Source organism: Antechinus flavipes, chromosome 2 (genome assembly GCF_016432865.1).
Source record: "Antechinus flavipes isolate AdamAnt ecotype Samford, QLD, Australia chromosome 2, AdamAnt_v2, whole genome shotgun sequence".
NCBI classification, from domain to species: domain Eukaryota; kingdom Metazoa; phylum Chordata; class Mammalia; order Dasyuromorphia; family Dasyuridae; genus Antechinus; species Antechinus flavipes.
In genome coordinates this window covers 101,174,011-101,196,706 of record NC_067399.1, presented here as the reverse complement: position 1 = coordinate 101,196,706, position 22,696 = coordinate 101,174,011, and positions in this window count along the sequence as shown.

Genomic DNA, 22,696 nt, shown 5'->3' with positions numbered 1-22,696 from the left:
CCTCGTGGGTACTGCCATCATCAACAATTGAGAATGTTTTCAAATATTTTTCTCATGCTTCAAATTGAAATTTACTTTGATACTCATATTACAGTCTGGTTCCAAAACTGCCTGAGATATTTTTCAGAATCATTTTTCGAATTTAACAGATGCTTGGACAGGTTGAAATGAAATTCCCTGAGGTTGGCGGAAGTAGTTTAAATCTTCCCTGAAAATTCCGATTCTTGATATTTTTGCTCTTCTGTTCAGTCCCAAGAGAGAAAGAGCTATAGTAAGGCTAAGACAGCAGGAAAGGATTACAAGATCTGCTGGAAATGTTGAAAGATGATGGAGAGAGTGTAGCAGGAGAGGAAGACAAAGGTGGTGTGCTTGGAGTAGTTGCAGGGAAGCCAAAATACTGTTAAGGCAATTGGGATTGTAGATTAAATGTGGAACCTATTGATGGTTTATCTCAGCTTTGGCTTTATTTGTAAGGAAGTGCCTATTTTTCTGGGAGAACTGCATGGAAGCTTTGTAAAGATTTCTAACTCCCAACTCCTCTTCCTCTTTCTCTTTCTAGTACTTTGTTTCCTTATTATTTAAATTGCTCTTTTAAAAATTCTGTTTCTCTTCACTTAAAAGACTTTTGGTAAATCTTTTTTTGGTAAATCTGTGTCCAGATAAGATAATGAGAGAATTTTCTAGCTATTTGTATTCATAGAATTCAATGGGTTTGGCAGGTAAGCTCCGTTTGAATGTTATCTTTTCTATGTCTACAATAATCTATTATTTGATTTTATTAATATTTCTAGAAATTTACCCAAATTATACTTTAAACTGAATTTGCAGTTCATTTTTAACCTATTGATTATAGAGCCTTTGCTAAATATTATTGTTGATCACTAAGCTTTCAGAAGGAGGGGAGGAAAGGATGGCTCTGGACCCCTTAGACAAAACATCTCTTTAACTTAAGAGAACAGAAGGAAACAGAGGGGTATATAAGAAATGAATATCTCATTACTAGTCAGTTAAATGGGAGGAAATATACGTGATCCTTTTCCCTAATTGGAAGAATGACTTACTAGCCAACCAACTTTGCTTTCCACAGTGACACCTGCATATTATATGACAATAATGTAAAAAAAATAATTACCCTTTATTATACTATAGGACCTGTAGTTTATCCATCCAATGGTCTTGAAAATGTGGGACATATATCCCTGAGAAGACACAAGCTCATCCATTAAGGTGTGTGAAGAAAATATAAAAACATCTACTTATTTTAAAATTTTAAAATAAGAAAAATTAAGTTTCACTCATATTTAATATAGAAATTAGTTCTGATATCTTTTTTTGGGGGGTTTGTATTCCAGAATGGTCATGGGTTATATATGGTAAAAAATACCCAGATGAAAAAGTTAGATGTATAAATCACAGAGAACATAATCAGTTAGGTTCATATTTGGGTCATGGTATATAATTTTAGATAAATTAACCCTTACAAAATGGACAAATGTTTTAAAAGGATTCTTGCAAAGAAACTTGGGTTTGAAGACAATATGCATTTTGTGAACCCACGTGAACATGAGGAAATTAGGACTCAGATTTTTCTTAATTTTTGTTTAAATTAAATTCTTTGTCAGCTGCATCACAAGGTAAAAATGACAATGGAATCATATCAAATCAGATTAGTAAGACTTTTAAAAACTAAACTTTTATTACTAAAAATGTTATGTCACCTAGAAAAATTCTCATGTATGCACTCAAAAAAAAAGCTGGGAACAATATTCTAAACTATTCAGAAGCCTTCTAAATGCTGAGTTTCAATGAATTTTAAACCTATTCAAACCAATTTCTAGTAAAAATTGCTGAAAAAACTGGAAAAGTCTAGCAGAAAATAGACTTAAATCAACAACTTACATCACTCTCTATAATACATTTCAAATGAATACATGACCTTAATAGTAAAGATTGTACTATAAAAATAATAGAAGAAAGACAGTACATATACTTCTCACGATTATAGGTAAGAGATATATTTTTTTTAACAAAACATGAAACCAAGGAAAATTACAAAAATAAAATAGATAACATTTTTACTTGAAACTAAGAAGCTTTGGCACAGACAAAATAATGCATCTAGGATGAGTAGGGGAGCAATCAAATGGGAAAACATCAAATTTCTCTTTTAAGGATTTTACTTCACATCTGGCAAATTGGTAAAGATTATAATGGAGGAGGGGCATGGCAAGAAAGATATATTATTTTTGTCATCGTTATTTGTTAAGAATCATTCTGGAAAGCAATTTTGAATTATATTAATGTATAAAACCTTTTATCCAAAGATTCTACTGCTGTGCATATGTAAAAGAATTCATTGACAAAAAGAAAAGTTCCCTATATTTCAAAATATTTCTAGCATTACTTTTTTGTGGTAGATAGCAAAGAATTGAAAACAAAGGAGATGCCCTTTTGAAAAATCTTTCCCTGGTTTAGGTATTAGGGTTATATTTTTTTCACAAAAAGGATTCTGGTAGAGTTATTTCTTTCTCAATTTTGTTTTAATTGGTTGTTCCAGAAATGTATATATAGATGATGAGGTTAATACTTGCATTGTCAGAATTACCTCAGCCCTGTGATCTTCAAAAGAATATAAAGGAAAGAAGAAATATTAAGCTATTGACCATAATGAAGGCCTACAGAGCCCTTGTGCTTACATCATTGTTGTATGCTTTTCATACCTGGACAGTATACCAGTGCCATGCCAGAAAAGCGAATTGCTTCTATTTGAACTGTCTCAGGAAGATTCTGAAGACCATGTGGCAATATGAGGTACTGAGATTGAGATCCTTTCTTGAAGTACACTTGCAAGCATTCAAACTCTACTGCAGAGAGTACAACTTCAATGAGCTTGCTGTGTTATTCAAATGTCAGATGTATGCTTATTTCATTGATGAACCTAATATTTGTTTTGGGCATTAGGTAGCTACTTTAAATTATATATAAATGTGTCATACTTTTTCCTCAGCTGCATATAACATGAAAGCTGACCCTATATTCAGGCACAAAATGATAAATTCTATCTATCTGGTGCAGGTACATGACACAACAGAGAGAGCATCAGGCTTGGCTTTGGGAAGAATCTTTTCCTTAGTTCAAATTCAGCCTCAGACATTTGCTATTTGTGTGACCCTGGGTAATTCATTCAACCTTGTGTGCCTCAGCTTCCTCATCTGCAAAATGAGATGGAGAAAGAAATGACAAATCTCCAATACCTTTAAAAGAAAACTCCAAATGAGGTCATAGAGTTGGATACAACTGAAGTGACTCAGCAGTAGTATCTATCTAAAACCATTAACTAGCATCACCTTAATGGAGATAAGCTAGAAACCTTCCCAATTAGATTAAGGATGAAATAGAGATTCCAATTAACATTATTATTATTCAGCATTGTACTAGAAATGAGGGTTATAGCAATAAGATAAGAAAAAGTAATTGAAGGAAAATAAAAAGGCAATGAAGAGCAACAATCATATTCTGGAAATTATATTATGGTGTACTTAATGAATATTAGAGAATGAAATAAAATATTAATTGAAGTAATTGATAACTTTAACAACATTTCAGAATATAAAATAAACCAACATAAATCAATCAACATTTCTATATATTACCAACAAAATCCAGTAGGCAGAGATAGAAAGAGAAACTGCATTTAAAATAACTGCAGCCAATGCAAAATACTTTGGAGTTTATCTGTCAAGATAAAGTCAGAAACTAGATGAACATAATTACAAAACACTTTTCACACATGTAAAATTAAATCTAAATAATTGGAGAAATATTACTTGATCATGGGTAGTTCAAGCTAATATAATAAAAATGACAAATTTACTTAAATTAATTTTCTTATGTAGTGCCATAACAAATTGCCAAAAATATTTTATAGGGATAGAAAATATAATGAAAAAATTCACTTGGAATTGCATAAAGTTAAGAATACCCAGGGAATAAGTGAAAAAAATCTGAAGGAAGGTAGTCTAGCAGCACCAGATCTTATACTGTATTACAAAGTGGTAATCATCAAAACAATCTGGTACTAGCTAAGAAATAAACTCGTAGAGCAATTGAATAGATTAGATATACAATATACAGTAATAAATATCAATAGTAATCTAATGTTTGATAAATCCAAAGATCTAAGCTTTTGGGAAAAGAATGTTTTTGACAAAAATGCAGGCAGAACTAGAATGCAGTTTGACAGAAAATAGGTATTGATACACTGTATACTGAGAGGTTAAATGGGTTCTTGATGTAGAAATTAAGGGTAACATCATATTTTCCTTCACAGACTAATTGTGCAATATTTCAAAGTCTGATTCTTTTTGTACAGCAAAATAACTGTTTGGATATGTATACTAATATTGTATTTAATTTATACTTTAACATATTTAACATATATTGGTCAACCTGCCATCTGGCGGAGGGGTGGGAGGAAGGAGGGGAAAAATTTGAACAAAAGGTTTGGCAATTGTCAATGCTGTAAAATTACCCAAGCATATTACTTGTAAATAAAAAACTATAAAAAAAAAGAAATAAAAAAGGGTAACATCATAGGTAAATTAGGGGAGCATGGAAAAGTTTATCTGTCAGATCATGTCTTCCCATGGAGAAGGGAAGAATTTTTAACCAAATAAGGGATAGGGTGCATTACAGTATGTAAAATGAATATTTTTGATTACATTAAAGTGAAAAGGTTTTTATACAAACAAAGCCAATGCAACCAAGAATAGAAGAACAGAGAGCTGGTAAACATTTTTTATAGAAAGTTTTTCAGATAAAGGCTTCAAATCTCAACTATATAATGAACTGACTCAAATTTTTAAGAATACATGTCATTTCTCAGTTGATAAATGATCAAAGGATATGAACAGTTATTTTCAGAAAAAGAAATCCAACTATACATAGTCATAGAAAGAAATGTTCTAAATCACTGCTGATTATAGAAATTCAAATTAAAACAATCCTGTGGTACCACTCATATCTATCCAGTTAATTAATATGGCAGAAAAGAAAAATGAAATATGTTGGAAGGGATGTGGGAAAATTGAGATACTAAGGCAGTATTGGTGGAATCAAGAATTGATGCATCTATTCTGGAGAACAAACAACTATTTCCAAAGAGCTGCAAAAATATGCATTCCCTTTAATCTAATTATACTACTACTATGGCTATATTCCAAAAAGTAGAGAAAAAAGAAAAGAATCTATTTGTACAAAACTATTTATAACAGCTTTTCATTTTGGCAAAAAACTGGAAAATTGACACCCATTAATTAGAGGATGGCTAAATAAGCTATGGGATATGGTTGTAATGGAATACTGTGCTTTAAGAAATTATAAGCAAGATGCTTAAAAAAAGCCAAAAAACCGAGAATATAATGTCCAGACTAGCTCTCTGGAGGGACTCAGGATCAGTCAAAGTTCTTGGTCTTTAGGGGGAGAAGTGAAGGAGGCAGGCAAGCTGCCATGTAGCTTGCCAAAGATGAATCCTGGACTCTGGAGTCTGGAGCCTGAAGTCTCTCTCTTCCTTGTCCTTCACAGAGCGACTCTGACCCTCTCCCTCAGCCCTCCAACCCTTGCTTACTATTGTCTCACCACCACACATTCAGCAAGCACCAATGGTGAGGAGAGCCATCCACATCACCATCTCATCTAAATATATGTATATAGAATCGTTATCTCACATCGAATACATGATTAGCTTTAAGTGCTCTGTTTCAAGTACACCTTTTCAGAGTTTCAGTCCTCTACATGAGAAGATTTATATGACCCAATATAAAATGAAGCAAAAACTAGAATAACATTTTACACAGTAATATTAAAATTATATGATAATCAATTGTGAATAATTTAGTTATTTGCAACAATACAATGACAATCCAGAAGAAGTTGTAATGAAAAAATGTTATCCACCTGCAATGGAGTGAGACTAAAATAGCTAAGTGTTCCTGAGGAGGTGAACTCATAAATTATGGTAAATTCAGAGAAAAACATTTATCAGAGAGTAATTCCAAGCAATCACTATTATATCATCTGGTTCCAACATAGATAATTGATTCAGCCTATATAAAAATATTTCCAGTAGGGAGTATCACTGATGACTTTACCAGAAACTTAAGAGGTACTGTAGCATTGGAATATTGTGTTGCCCTTCCCTATGTATTCCCCACATGGATGCTCTCATTTGTGATTTCTGTGCATGTTCACTATTCCACTTGAGGATTTATTTATCCCTTGGAAGGTTTTATGTGTATTTATGGGGGAGATATAGTGAAAATCTTCTGAAACTACCATTTCATAAGATGTCATTGTTTTGAAATAATTATGTTCTATGACAGACAAAATAAAAAGTAGATATGTTGGTATGATCTTCTGAGCTGACAGAGTATATTTATTCCAGATGCAGAGATTAGGTGATATAATAATCAAAATAATAAGACATATTCCTATTGATATATAAATCTTAAAAACAAAAACGACATGAAAAAATGCTACAACATGGAGACTTCATCAAAAATAGTGTTGAGAAGATTTGGATATAAAGCAAAAAGAAGGAATGGAACAGAATGGACTGAAAAGAAGAGAGCATGTACATTCATACAAAAATAATGAAAATGTTTTTCTCCTCATAAAATAATGATCAGTTTTGATTATTTATAAAATGGAAGTATCTGGCTGACAGTTTGTCATCTAATTACCATGTTATGACCACACCATTTGGAAAGCATGTATTTGCATTCACAAGGATGAGTAATTTCTTTTTGATTTAATAAGAAAACAAGCTCTCTCTGCTTCATTTCATAGCTTAAAATATGTTAAAGAAATTTCTTATTTATAGTCTTTCCTCAAATAACCTCTTAAATCTCTGAGGAATACTATCCTATCTCTTTTTCTTTCAAACTCCTCCTTAGAGTACAGAATCTGAATTTAACACTAGGATGTACATGCTGTTTAAGAATGAATCTAAAACATGCATTTGGGGAATAAATGTAGACATAGCACTAGTATATGTAGAAGCAAATAATCAGCATAAATGAAATAAGTGAATGATTAAAATAATGGTGATGTCTTATATTTGTAAATCACTTTCTTTGCTCCCTTCGATAAAATACACACATGTCTGTGCTAGTCTTAGTTTAGAAATCTTTATTTTATTTTATTTTATTTTTTTACTATATTTAGAATAAAATAGCAATACTTCATCCTGGTATTTAAGACCTTTCACAGTTTTGCTTCCACCCATATTTTTATTTTCTATATAATTTCACATATTCTTTCCTGATCACACACTTGATCCAGCCAAGCTATCCTATTATCTGTTCTTTATATTCTTGCCTTTGCACAGATAATCAAACATTTGTGTAAAACATTAATTCCTCACCTTCACCTCTTAGATTCTCTGATTAGCTTTAAAAATTAGTTTGGTGACCCTTTCAACTTTAAAATTTATCTTACATTTATTTTTTTCTGCTTTTAATGTGTATAAATTATAATGTAAGTGGAATGCATAAGGAAAAGAACTATGTAATTTTTTTTTTATTTGTAACCAAAGTATGAAGCACTGTCCAACCAAGCTTTTGTTTTCTTATTGATTTCCCTCAAAAGTCTGGCTACAAGTTGTATGTAGTAGTTATTTCATAAATGTTTATTAACTGAATTAATTCTTTCCTTGAAGTATTTTTTACTCCATTTACAGTTAAGAGAAATTTTATAGGTATACTGATGTATAAATGTCATTTGTTTGGTTGCATCAAGACTCATAACATTTCAGAGTCCTGAAATATATCTATAATCATAACAAAGGATTGGCTCTAATCATCTATATAGGAGGAAAGAAAGAGTATATGAAGAATGTCTACTGCCCACATTATGACATGTAATCAGATGGCCAATATATAAAGCTTATCCATCAGCATATATATATATATATATATATATATATATATATATATATATATATATATATATATATATATATCTGTTGCAGAATACAAAAGATCATAAAGTGAGTTCACATTTAAGCAGGAATATGAGAGGCATGGATTACCTTCCGAAAATTGCAAAATTCCTTTAACACCACCAAACTTCTTCTAGAAAAATATATCTTTACTACCAATATTCTACCAAGTTTCTATATGCATTCAAGGATGGAATGCAACAGATTTAAAAATTAAACATTAGAATTACCCAGAGGGTAATGAAGAGGCACATGTGGGTTCAAGCAGGCTATAATACCTAAGAAATAAGGAAAATTGAAGAAAAGGAAGAAAGAATGTTATCAGAGAAATGTATGATTAAAAAAGATAGACTAGTGACCTGGCTAGGGTGAGAAATAACAGGTATTCAGATTGAATGCATCATTGGTTTCCTTGTAATATCCAGAAGAAAGTGAGGAAAGCCTTCAGTAAATTGTGGTAATCTTGAGAAATCACAGAAAATATTTGCATAGAAAAAGTAAGCATGGATGAGTCATTGAAGAAAACTTCCTAACTGATGAAATTGCAAATACATTTGAGAATTTGAGGTGGTACACTGGACAGAGAGAGAGTGCTGGGCATGTAGTTGGGAATATTTGAATTCAAATCTAGCCTCGTGTATCAGATATCAAGCTAATATTAAAAGTAGTGATAATCCAAACTATTTGTTATTGGTGAAGAAATAAAGTGGTGAATCAGTGGACTATATTAAGTACACAAGTTATAATAGAAAATTGCCATAGGAATGGTAAATAATGTGTGATAAACTCAAAGATCCCAGTTTCTGGGATAAGAATGCACTATTTGAGAAAAACTGCTGGAAAATGGAATATTATGGCAGAAAATTAGTATAGAGCTATATCTTACACTGTATATCAAGATAAGGTCAAAATGGGTACATAATTTAGAAATAAATAGCGATACCACAAGCCAATTAGAAGGGCATGCCATAGTTTCATCTGTAAGATCTATGGAGAAGGGAAGAATTTATGACCAAAAAAGAGATAGCATTACAAGATATAAAATAAACAATTTTGATTATATTAAATTTAAAATATTTTGTACAAACAAAATCAATTCAATTAAAATTTCATGGAAGGTAAAAAGCTGAGTAGCAAGTTTTATAGTCAGTGTTCCTGATAAATGCTATATTTCTTAAATATGTAGGGAACTTAGACAAATTTGTGAAAATGTCATTTCCTAATAGTCAAAGAACATGAATAATTTTCAGATGAAGAAATCAAAGCTATTTATAGTTATATGAAAATGCTTTAAATCACTATTGGTTATAGAAATTAAAACAACCTTTCAAAATACACATCATATCTATCAGATTCACTAATTTGTCAGACAAAAGAAAATGATAAATGTTGGAGAAGATATGGAGAGTTTGTTACACTAATATACTGTTGAAGTTGTGAATTATCCAACCATTCTGGAGAATAACTTGAAACTATGTCCAAATTTGCATACCCTTTGACTTAGCAATAGTATCCCAAAGATAATTTTTTTTAAAAGAGAAAAGGACCTATTTGTACAAAACATTTCGAGGTGAAAAATGACTAGAAATTGAAAGGATGCCCATTAATGGGGAATGTAACTAAATGGTGGCATGTGAAAGTAAGGGAATACTATTTAACAACTGATAAGCAGGCTGATTTCAGAAAAACTTGGAAAACTTACATGAACTAATACAAAGCGAAGTCATCATATCCCGAAGAACATTGTAATAGGAATAATATTGTATGATAATCATATTTGATTTAGCTATTCTCATAAATACAGAGCTCCAAAATAATCCCAAAGAACCTATCTCAAATAATACCTTCTACATGAAGTCTTTCTTTGTACTCCCCTAATATTCATGTCCTTCCTTCCAAATTACTTGATTCCTATTTTGTACATATTTATATGCATCACTTCATATCTATCTACATTATATCTATATATCTACATACAATACACATAATACATGTGTATTATGCATGCATCTATATATATTTTGTGTATCTAATATCTAATATATATATATACACACACACACACACACACACACACACACACATACATGACAGCTATATATAATTTCTGGACTTCTCTATCCCATTGGAACATTAGTCCCTTTTTGCAAGTAGGAATCATTTCATTTGTAGTAGTTTTCTTTTGGGTACTGGATATAAAGTTGGCATCAAAATAAACATTTATTGATTTTTGTTTTATTAGTAAAGGCTGTTTTGATTTGCTCTGAAGGAGTGATCAAGTGAAAGACAATAAATAGCCCTGAACTTGCTATTTTATGCTGCTTTCTCTCAGCCTCCAAACTCATGTCTCCTGTTGTTTTGCCAGGTACTTGGGGTTAAGTGACTTGCTCAGGGTCACACAATTAATTTGTTGTGTCTGAGGTTGGAATTGAATTCAGTTCCTCCTGACTTCAGGACCACTGCTCTATCTACCTTACCATCTAGCTGCCCTCAAACTTATATCTCAGAAGAATTTAAGGTCAGAAGTACAGAAGAGCTGGGCAGACTAAAGTGGCTTGGGAATAGGGTGGTAATAATGAGAGAAAGAATCTATATAAGAGAAAAGAACAAGATTAAAAGATCTACACTTGGAAAGTAAAGCCAGGGGAAAGGTAAACTCCTTCTGCATAATCTGGGGAAGTACAAATAAAGTTCTGACCTCATTTTGAATCTAGTGATACTCACACTTTTCAAGCTGTATATTCTTTTGTGTTTATTTCCTGAATAAAGTAAAATAAAAATTTGACATGCCACTGGTCTATAGACCAGTGGAAAGCCCTTTTGGAAGAAATCCTTTATTTTCTGCAGTATTTACTGCTACTATTTTTAAAAAAATCAAGTCATTATATACAAGTAAAATATAGATAAATTGCATGTATTTGTCAAAGGCCAAGTAAAAGTTTTATTTTTCAAGACTGTGGACTTTTGGGCAGAATTTTATTCTTTTTATTTTATGGATTTAGTCAAATTTTGGCATTGATTTTTCTTCTTACTTATAACTAATCTATATTTTTATTCATATATTAAATCTACCTATCTTAATTTCTATCTCTATAGCTATATCTATATCATTTATATCTATTTTAATTTTTTGGCTAAGTTTGATCATTGACTTGATAGTTTGAACTTCAAAGTAACAAAACCACAATGGTGATGTCTCTGTTCTTTGACCTCCCCTTCAATAAACCTGTGTTTAAAGCCAGTCTATTGATTTTTTTATTGTAATAAAATGCCTGTTTATTTTTACAATGCATTGTTAAAGGAGTTTTTTTTTTTAGTTTCTTCAGCATTATTGAAGGTTTAATGAAATAAATGTCTTTAAGTGACCATGATACAATATGTAATAAACATGGGAAATGGAAGTGATTAGCAAGAGGATAGAGTATAAAGCTGATTTTTTTTTAATCTAAGAAATTGCTGGTGGAAAGCTCTGATTATTAAAGTTTCTCAGAAAATTAAAATGTTGACAGACTTCTCTTCTCCCTTCGCTATTTCCCCAAACCTTGGAAACCAAAGGATATCTTTACGTCTTTAGAATCAGGGGACCAATCTCTGAAAATGGAAATTTAGAAGGAGGAAATAGACATAAAGGGAAATATGTCATTGAGGATTTTGATTGAATGCTGCTTGTATAGATTTGTAATTATAATAATACTATTATTACAATACCAACAATAGGATATAAAAAGAATGGTTTATATTTGTTTTTAGAGACAACAGATTATATGTAGTACAATGGTATCAAATTAAAATTAAAACATGGACTACTAAATCAAAATAAGGATCCCCATGGGCCACATATTGTTTAGAAAACCACACATTAGCATTGTTTTATTATGTTTTTATATATATTGATAGATATTTTCCAATCATGTGTTGATTTTATTCCTGCACTAAGCCACATGCATTATGTTTAAGATTTGTGTGTGGTAGATGGACAATTAGTCCTGGAGTTCCAGAAGACTTGGGTTTGAGCCCTATCTTTGGCATACACTATTTATCTGACACTAGGCAAATCACTTATCTTCTCAGTGAGAAGGTGTTGATCTGCAGTATTAGAAGGAGTTTCCCAATTAAGTAATGAAATGAAATGAAATTTCCTTATGAAATCCTAATGAAATCAAAGGCCAGGTCTCTATTCCTAAATTCACATTTATATAGAATTTTATAGTTAGCAATTTTTCATAATATTCAGATTTGGGTAGTGCCGGCATTATTGTTTCTACATTCCAGATGAAATTGAGTTTTAAAATTGTTTGGAGAGTAAAATAACCTTTGATTTGGGAGTTGGAAGGTCCTTAGTAACCATTTAGTCAAATCTATAGTTGAGAAAGAATCCATGCCCTAACCTATCATACCTATAATGAGCAGAAACCAGCACATATCCTAACAGATTCATCACATAAATGGATAGATTTAAATTTTAGGAAAGACTTTCCCAATATAAAGTCTATATTTGGTTACTTTTATCTTTTATCCATATCTCCTACCTCTAACTCTCTATGGATAGTCAGAACAAATTAAATCTACCTTCCACACAAAAGCCCTTGTAATACCTCAAGAAAGTATCTTACTCTCTCTTTTACTTACTAAAAGTCCTTAATGCTTAGCTCCTGTAACTAATATATATGGAACATAGTCTCAAGATCCTTCATCATTTTTTTTTCCTTTGGATAATCCTCAGCTTATGAATGTCCTTCCTAAAATGTGTTGCCCCAAACTGAATTCAATATTCCATCTTTGTTCTGACCAGAGCAGAATACTGAAGATACATCTCTTCCTTTACCTTACCTCTACATTTACCTTTACTACCTCTACTTTTACCTTTACCTTATCTCTACCTTTACCTCTCCTTGGCTCCGAGGTAAAGCTATGCTTTTCTTAGTTGGCTTTAGAGTAAATTAGTTTGTTAGGGACTCCCTATAACTTTGCTGATCCAAGCCTCCATACCTCTTTTAGTCCTTAGTAAGGACTAAAGACTTAGTCATCCAGGGTTGATATTTGTCTCTTCTTTTTAGCCCTACAGAACCAGTTCTCCCCTTTAACATGAAAAATATAATAATCTAGCCAAAGACCACACACAACAGTAAATAAAACTTATGAGAATTTAAATGAAACCTAACTTTTTCCCTAATTCAGTTTAACTTCAAAGTCTGAGCTTTTGTACTTTCACATTTTAAAATCATCTGAAGAAACTTTACAATAGTTGGAGAGAAGTTCTACTTTTGACATAAATTATATTAATTCACCTCTTATTTCTTAATTCTATCAGAATGTCAATTTTATCTCTTTTGAAATTCTGGCTCCTTCAGTATTCTGTGGTATGAGAGATCATTTTGAAGTTGCCTCATTTCTTTAAAAAAAGAAATTTTATTTCCTTAGTTTTATTTTTTTTTTATTTTTCCTTAGTTACATATAAAACATTTTCAAACATCTGTTTCTAAAACTTCAAGTTCTAAATTCTCTTCTTTCCTCCCTTGCCCACTCCCTAATGATAGGGTAAACAATTTGATATAGATTCAATATATGTAGTCATGCAAAACATTTTCATATTACTCATATTGTAAAAAGAAAACATAGACCAAAAAAAACCCTCAAGAAAAATAAAAAAATATGTTTCATTTTGCATTCTGACACTATCAGTTCTTTCTTAGAGGATGTATAGCATTTTTTTATCCTAAGACCTTCAGTGTTGTCTTGGATCATTATATTGCTGATAATAGCTAAATCATTCACAGCTGATCATCTTACAATATTTCTGTGACTTTCCACTTTGCATCAGCTCATGTAAATCTTTACAGGTTTACTGAAAACCTCCTGCTCATCATTCTTAATAGCACAATAATATTTCATCATAATCACATACCATAGTTTGTACAACAATTCCCCAATGATGGGCATCCCCTCAACTTCCATTTTTTTTGTCACTAGAAAAGATCTGCTACAAATGTTTATGTACATATATGTCTTTTTTTTTTAATCTTCTTTTGGGATAGATTTAGTAGTGGTATTGCTAGGTCATAGAGTATGCTTTGTTTTATAATCCTTTGTGCATGGTTCCAAATTGCTCTACAGAATGATTGAATCACTTCATAACTCCACCAGTAGTACTTTAATGTCTCAATTCTCCCACATTCCCTCCACTATTTGTCATTTTCCTTTTCTGTCCTACTAGCCAATCTAATAGATTTGAAGTAGACCTCCAATCAATAGTAAATTACAGCATTTTTTCATAGGCTATAGATAGCTTTGATTACTTTAAAAACTGTTCATATCTTTTGATCATTTATCAGTTGAGGAATGATATTTGTTTTTATAAATTTGACATAAATTTCATAAAATTGACTATGTGTTTGATAAATGAGGCCTTTATCAGAGAAACTTACTTCAAAAATTTTTCAGTTAATATCTCAATTTCCCTCCATCCTATTTTCCCTTCCCCCTCAATTTATTCAATTCTCTCTCTCTCTCTCTCTCTCTCTCTCACTCTCTCTCTCTCTTTGTCTCTTTCTCTTTCTCCCTCTCTCTCAATCTCTCTCTCTCTCCCTATCTTCTTTTATCCTATCCCTCCTCAAAAAGTATTTTGTTTCTCGTACCTCCATTGCAATTTGCCCTTCCTTCTATCACCCCTCCCCTCTTCTCTTATTTCCTTTCCCTCCTATTTCCTTATGAGGGTAATATAGATTTCTATACCCAACTGAATGTATATAATTCCTTTTTTGAGCCAATTCTGAAGAAAGGAAGGCTCATTCACTTTCCTTCACCTCCCTCCCCTTCTCCTCCAATGTAAAAACTTTTTTTCTTGTCTCTTTTATGTGAGTTAATTTACTGTTTCTTCCTTCCCTTTGTCCCAATATATTCCTTTCTCACCCTTAGTTTTATTTTACTTTTTATATATCAATCCTTCATATTCAATTCACATCTATGACTGGTTTTAACTACTCCAATAATGAGAAAGTTCTTAAGAGTTACAAGCCTTACCTTTTAATATAAGAATGTAAACAGTTAAATCTGCTGAGTCCTTTATGATTTCCCTTGCCCATTTATTTTTTATGCTTCTCTTGAGTCTTGTCATTGAGAGTCAAATTTTTTATTCAGCTCTGATCTTTTCATCAAGAATGCTTGAAAATCATCTCTTTCAGTAAATATCCATTTCCTCCCTGAAGAATTGTACTCAGTTTTACTGGGTAAGTGATTCTTGGTTGTAATTCTAGTTCCTTTACTCTCCAGAATATCATATTCCAACCCCTTTGATCCTTTAATGTAAAATTTGCTAAATCTTCTATTATCCTGCCTGTGGTCATGATACTTGAATTGCTTCTTTTTGTCTGCTTGAAATATATTCTCCATTGTAGTGTTCTGGTTAGCTTTCTAGAGATCTTTGGACCAACCTTTGTTTCAGCAAAGTAATCATCACAAAAATAGCCAGAGATAGTCCAAAAGCCTGTATTGTCTCCTTCACAGTCTGTCTCCTTGCCTGGGGCCTGGGTTAGTTTTCTGCAAGCCCTTCAGATGGGCCTTGTTTTCAGTGGGGGAAGCAGGAGGACAGGCTTTCACCCTCACCACGTGGCTAATCAAAATGGAATGTCTCTCCTTGGCTCTGAGACCTTGAGCTCCAGCCTCCAGTCCCCTGTCTTTTCTGAGTCTGACTTCGAGTCTATTCAGTTCCTCTCTGCGTCTGACTCTTACCTCTTAAGTACTCTATTACAATTAAATCCATTCATCATACTGAGTATGAGCCAATCATTATATTACTAGGGAACTATTATTTGTTGTAACATTAATTCAATAATACTGATCTAGAGAACTATTAATCACCATGCTAAACTAGATAACATCGTCTTATCATTTCCACTGAGTTAACACCTTGTAAGAATCCTTATTTCAAGTACAAGTTCTGGCCCATTATACTCCATGACTTGGGAGCTCTGAAATTTGGCTATAACATTCCTGGGAGTTTTCATTTTTGGATCTCTTTCAGGAAGTGATCAGTGGATTCTTTCAATTTCCATTTTATCTTCTGGTTCTAGAGTATCAAGATGGTTTTTCTCTTCTTTCTTTTAATAATTTAAAATAAATAATTTCTAATTTATTCCTTAAAAATTTTATAGAAGTCCAGAGTTTTTGTTGTTGTTTTACTGGAGAGGAGAAAGCAGAGAATATCCAGGCCATCCCATCCCTGAAGAACAATCCTCACCACAATATCCCTCATGAATTATTCAATCTCTGCCTGCAGATTCCAGGGAGGGTGAACTTATCATCCCTAGAAGCATGTCAGGTTTTTGATTGCAGTCTGTGTCCATATGATACATCTATAAAGACACTGTACTTCCTTTAAGTTGTGTAGAAATGTGAGGAGTGAAATGCTACAGCTATATATTACAGTTTTCTATTACTCACTTTTTCATTGTGTGAGAGAGGGGATTAAAGTGATAGATATCAGTTAGAGCAAAGGTGGGAAAAACCTGAAAAGAGAAATGCCATTTCAGAAATTCACCTACATTTATGTTTAGCACCCTTTTCTTTCTGTATTAGGTATCCCTGAAAATATATATTAAAGTGACACATCTAGCACAATGCTAGATTTTGTACTAAGTAATTTAGGCAAAGTTTCTGACCACAGAAGACTTAAAATTCCAAAATTACTATGTATCAAATAAAATGTGTCCAAAAAAGTAAGTATTTATTAATTTTGAATGTTACAGAAGTTGATATAATTTAAAGATGCAACACCATTAGTGCCCATATTTTTAATGATTAAGATGCTCCAAATTATTAGCAATTATTCAATGACAGCAGAGTAGAAAGAGAATCATAATAGGAGTCAAATCCTAGACATTTTTTGACATCATTACATTGGTTATGATATCTTTGTGCTGTCTATTAAACTCTTTTAAGCACCTATCTTTTCATCCTCGAATACATTGAAAGAACTTTGATTTCAGTCTTCACAGTCCTGGTTCTTTGCAATACAATTAGTTTTCAAAACATTCATTTACCAGAATTTGTCAATCATTGAGACCATCATTTGTTTCCAGCTCTTAATTATTAAGGATAATTTAGCTGCAAATATTTCAGTGTGCATGAAAGATTTTTCCTGCTATCATTTTATTTCTTGGAATTGTTAATCTCTAAATCAAATTTCTTGATTGAAGGATATTTGGAAACCTTTTTTGGGTCTAATTCCAAATTGTTTTCAAGAAGGGGATACAGTCTGTTCAAGGGCACAGAAATATGAGATGGTCTATCAATGTATAAGAGCAAGTAGGTTAGTTTGACTGGCACTTGAGAGTGAATGAAATTAAGTTGTAAAAAACCCAGAGAGCAAAATGAATAAAGTATAATAAAACTGGTAAAATAGGATTGAGGTTTGATTATGCTAAACAGAGATTAGTTTTAGTTATAATTATGATTTCCAAAACTTGACTTTTATGAGATTTTTCCAATTAAAGAGAAAAGAAAAAAACAAAGAATGTCTGGGGCAGTTTTGAAGCCAATTATAATGTGCTAATGTTTAAAAAGAATGTGATAAGAGGATATAATGTTACAGGAAATGGGAGAAGATAGTGTAGACAGAGAGAAAAGGAGTAGTAAAAGCATAAATATGTTAAATTTATGATAAAATTTTTAGGTAACATTTGTAAAAGTTTTGTTGACTTGTTTGGTGGTAGGAACAGAATTATACATAAAAGAAATCATATTTAAACAGCTTTTAGAAGCCTAAGAAGATCAAATGAAATGATGTTTTTGAAAGCCCTTTTCAAAATATAGCATCTATGTGAAGCACAAAGATATCATAACCAATGTAATGATGTCAAATGTGAAGCAGAGGTTAGTATAACAGGAAAACCTATGATGTAAATGTAACGCAAGCTTTGTCACAAAAATTCTTTTAAATGGGAATATAGCTTTTCAAATAAAGTACTTGTATTAAATGAGATTGTTACTTATGTTACCTGAGACAGTTGCTCTGTGTATAAGTATACTGTTATTGTTTGTTCTTTGTTCTCAACAAGAAATATGTACATAGTGTGTAAGTCTTTGAGCCCATGTTCCATCAATAGACTCTGAAATTACCAGAATAATAGATCTACTGTGTTCCCAATTTGAGAAAAGCAGCTTTAGCATGTTGCCATGGCAAGGTCTCTTTATTCAAAAGTGACTTGTACCTTACAAAAGGATTTGATATCTCCATAAGCCCTAAAATCTACTACTAGAGAGTTTGGATTGCAGAAAAAAAAATGTCACCAATATCACCAAGCTGAGAGAAAACTTTGATTGTATCAAGGAGAAATTTGAGAGACCTGTGTCTCTTTTTTTGTTTCTCTCTTCTGTACATTCTTGACTCCTTTCCTGATAAGTAGAACAATTGTCCATTGTGTTTCTATGGAGACAAAAAGAAGGCAACAAGAAATAATTGATTGGACAGGGCATTTACAGAAAAAGCAAATTTAGTGGTTGAATCCTACACCTTATACTGGCTGTATAATGCAGGAAAATCATACAACCTGTCTCAGGCTCAATTTAAAGAAAATAAACTTTCTTTTTATTTTTCCCAATAAACAAATGTTAATTCACTTTCCCTTTCATCTCCCATCTGCCTCTAGTAGAAAAAAGAAAAGAAAAACAAAATTCATGTTTAGTTAAATGAAATAAAATTTCCACCTCAGCCATCTCTAAAAATATATATATTATCTTGGACAGTGAATACACAATCTCTCTTTCAGAAGATTGGTAACAATTTTATTATTAACAATGTGAGATAATTCCTGTTTATCAAAATTCTTAAATCACTCAAAGATGTTATTATTTTATAGTTTGTTTTCCTCTTTCTGCTCACTTCATTCTGCATCAGTTCATGCATGTCTTCGCAGGTTTCTCTGAAACCATAATTTTAATAATTCCTCATAGAAAAATAGTATTTCATTACATTTATATGTCATAATTTGTTTAGTCATTCCCCAACTGAGAGTGTTCCCCTTGTTTTCTACATTTGCCACACTCAGTTTGCTCATATATAAAGTGGGGATGATAGTACAATTTGTCTCACAGAATTATTTGAGGGTCAGTAGAGTTAATGTACATGTATAAAGTGCTTTGGGAAACAGAACACCATATAAATATTAGTCATCATCATGAAGTCAGAGAAAGAATAAAAATGATGAAATTATATATAATTACTCCAATATGATTGATTTAGAATTTTGTAATAAGTTAACATGGCATATGGAGGGAACAATGTAATTTATACAGACACACATACATATGCATGCATATATGCATATATGTATGTGTAAACCTGGGTATATACATATATATATATATGCATATGTATATTTCTTGCTTAAAGTCAATCCATGCATATTCATTGCTTTAATGATGATGGAAGAAAACACTAATTAAGCAACTATGTGTCACATAATGATGCAAAGCACTTTTATAGATATTATCTCATTTGATCCTTACGCTAACCCTATAATGTATATGTTATTGTTATTATTGTTTTATAATTGAGGAAATTGAGACAGATAGGGGTTAAGTGACTTGCATTGTGACCCAAATATAGTGTTGGAGTCCAAATTTGAATTCATGTCTCTTTACTTACAATGCTTTATCTACTGTACTACCTAGCTATCATTAGGAACACTTGACCTTTGAGTGTCTTCCAATCTAGTCATAGGAACATATAAGGACAAAATCGCTATACTGATAATTCTCATATCAACTTTTCCAGTCCAAACTCTTCTTCTGACTTATTGTCTTGCATTTCCAATTGTCTATTGGATATTTCAAACTAGTCTTAATCTCAACATGTCTAAAACTAAACTTTTATCTTTCCCCCAAATCTCACTTCCTAATTTATCTGTTACTGACAAGGGTAACTTCATCCTCCCTATCACTTAAACTTGAATCTTAGATATCATTTTCATTTTCTCACTTTGTCTTTCACTCTTCATATCCAATCAATTGTCAAGTCCTACTCATTCTACTTTTGTTACATCTCTCATATATGTTAAATTGATATTCCTAAAGCACAGGTCTGTTCAGGTCATTTCCTTATGTAATACATCCCTATTATCTCCACCATCAAAAATTAAATCCTCTCTTTGGATTTTAAAACCATGACCCAATCTTAGCTTTCCAGGCTTCTTAGATTTCACATTTTTTCACTTACTATGAGATTTGATGACAGTAGCAATTTCTTACACAGGGCATTCCATATTTTGACTTAGGCATTTTCATAGGCTATCCCATATGCCAAGACTTTTCTTCTGTATCAGCTCTACCTCTTGGCTTCCTTTAATTTCTGATTAAAATTTCATCTTCTACAAGAAAATTTTCCCAATCCTATTTAATGGTACTAGCTTTTCTCTATTGATTATTTCCAATGTATCTTTCACATATTTTATTTGTATATAATTTTCTTGGGGAAGATTCTGAGAAGATGGTGGAGTAGGTCAGAGAATTTCAAGCTCTCCTGATTTCTCCCCCATCCCCCCAAAAACTAAAAAAAAATATGTCTCAGGATGAACATTGACAATTGAAAAACAAATAATACTTGAGGGCAGAACTGGGGTTCTTCTGGGACAATCTAGGAAGACTCAAAGAAAGACCCCAAGATGGAGTTTAACCAGTGTGAAGTATAAACATCTCTACGTTAGCGCCAAAGAAACAGCAGGCAGGGAGTCTTGGACCTAGCTGGATTCAAAGGTAGTGTTAGCTTGAACCACAGCAAATTTCACCTCCCATACAGTGAGGGGAGTAGGAAGTCTGAGTCTAGGAAGATTAAGGGAACCTCTACTACTGATCAAGAATGCCAGCTGGGGCAGGGACACTGGTTGTGGGCTTTAACAGGAGGGTGGAAATTTTGCTTTGGAGTTCCAGGTGAAAGGGAAGAGCTGAAGTGAAATGAGAGACACCATCACTTAAGCACTTCCTGTAGGATTAGAGGTGCTTACATTAATAGTTTTCATTAAAAAAAAAAAAAAAAAACGGGCAAAGAAGAAAGAACGCAACCATAGGAACTTATTATGGGAACAGTGAAGACCATGGTTCATATTCAAAGGAGGGCAGTGAAGAAAAGAAAAGTTTCTTCTATCCCAAAGAGTAATGTTAAATGGCTACCTGCCCAGAAAGAATTTATAAAGGAATTCAAAAAGACTTCCAAAAAGGGAAGAAAATAAGATTATAAAAAAAAGTTAAACAATTAGAAAAAGGTGATCCACAGAGAAATGCAAATCAAGACAACTCAGATATCACTACACACCTCTCAGATTGGCTAAGATGACAAGAAAAGATAATAATAAATATTGGAGGGGATATGAGAAAACTGGGACACTAGTATATTGTTGGTGGAGTTTGTGAACTGATCCATCCATTCTGAAGAACAATTTGAAACTATACTGAAAAAGGTATCAAACTGTGCACACCCTTTGATCCAACAATGTATCTTCTGGGCCTGTCTCCCAAAGAGATCAAAAATAGGAAAAGATACACATGTGCAAAAATGTTTGCAGCAGATCTTTTTGTGGTGATCAAGAACTGGAAACTGAGTGGATGCCCCTAAGTTGGGGAATTAATGAATAAGTTATGGTATATGAATGTTATAGAATATTATTATTCTATAAGAAATGATCAGCAGGATGATTTCAGAGAGGCCTGTAGAGACTTAAATGAATTAATGCTAAGTGACATGAGTAGAACCAAGAGAACATTATACACAGCAGCAAGATAATTATGTGTCCATCAATTCTGATGGCCTCTTTCCAACAATGAGATGATTCAGGTCAATTCCGACAAACTTGTGATAATGAGAGCCAATCTGCATCCAGAAAGAGGACTGTGGTATTTGAATGTGGATCACAATATAATATTTTTACCTTTTTGTTGCTGTTTGTTTTTTGTTTTTTCTCATTTTTTGTTTTTTTTTTATCTATTGTTTTTTTGTGCAGCATGATAATTGAGGGAATATGTATAAAAGAATTGCATGTTTGACATATATTGGATTACTTGCTGTCTAGGGGATGGTATGGGGGAAGGACGGAAGGAAAAAATTGGAACACAAAGTTTTGCATGGTTGAATGTTGAAAACTATTTTTGCATATATTTTGAAAATAAAAACATTTTTTTTAAAAAAGGAGATTCGGGGTCTTAAAGAAGAAACTAATTCCTTGGAAATTATAATTAGGTAAGAGGAAGCCAGTTAAAATAGAAGAGAAAAAGAAATAACAAAGCATTATATAAAGAATGATAAAAATAGAACAGAAGATGCATCATTTGCTTGCTTGTTGGCTTTATTCTTCCTCCATTTTTTATGTTAGTCCATCATATCTTTGAAAACAAAGACTATTTTTTCCTTGCTTTATATTACCAGTACACAGTTCCATTGCATATTACATTCTTTCTTTCTTTTCTGTTTTGATGAGGCAATTGGCATTGAGTGACTTGCCCAAGATCACATAGCTAGTGTTAATTGTCTGAGGTCAAATTTGAATTCAGGCCCTCCTGATTCCAGAGTTGGTATTTTATCCATTATTCCATCCAGCTGCTACATGTAGTGGATTCTTAATAAATGTTGACTTCAGAGTAAAAGAATTGGCCAAAATCAACAGCCAACATTTAAAAAATAATATTAATTTCCCCCTTTATTACATGTTA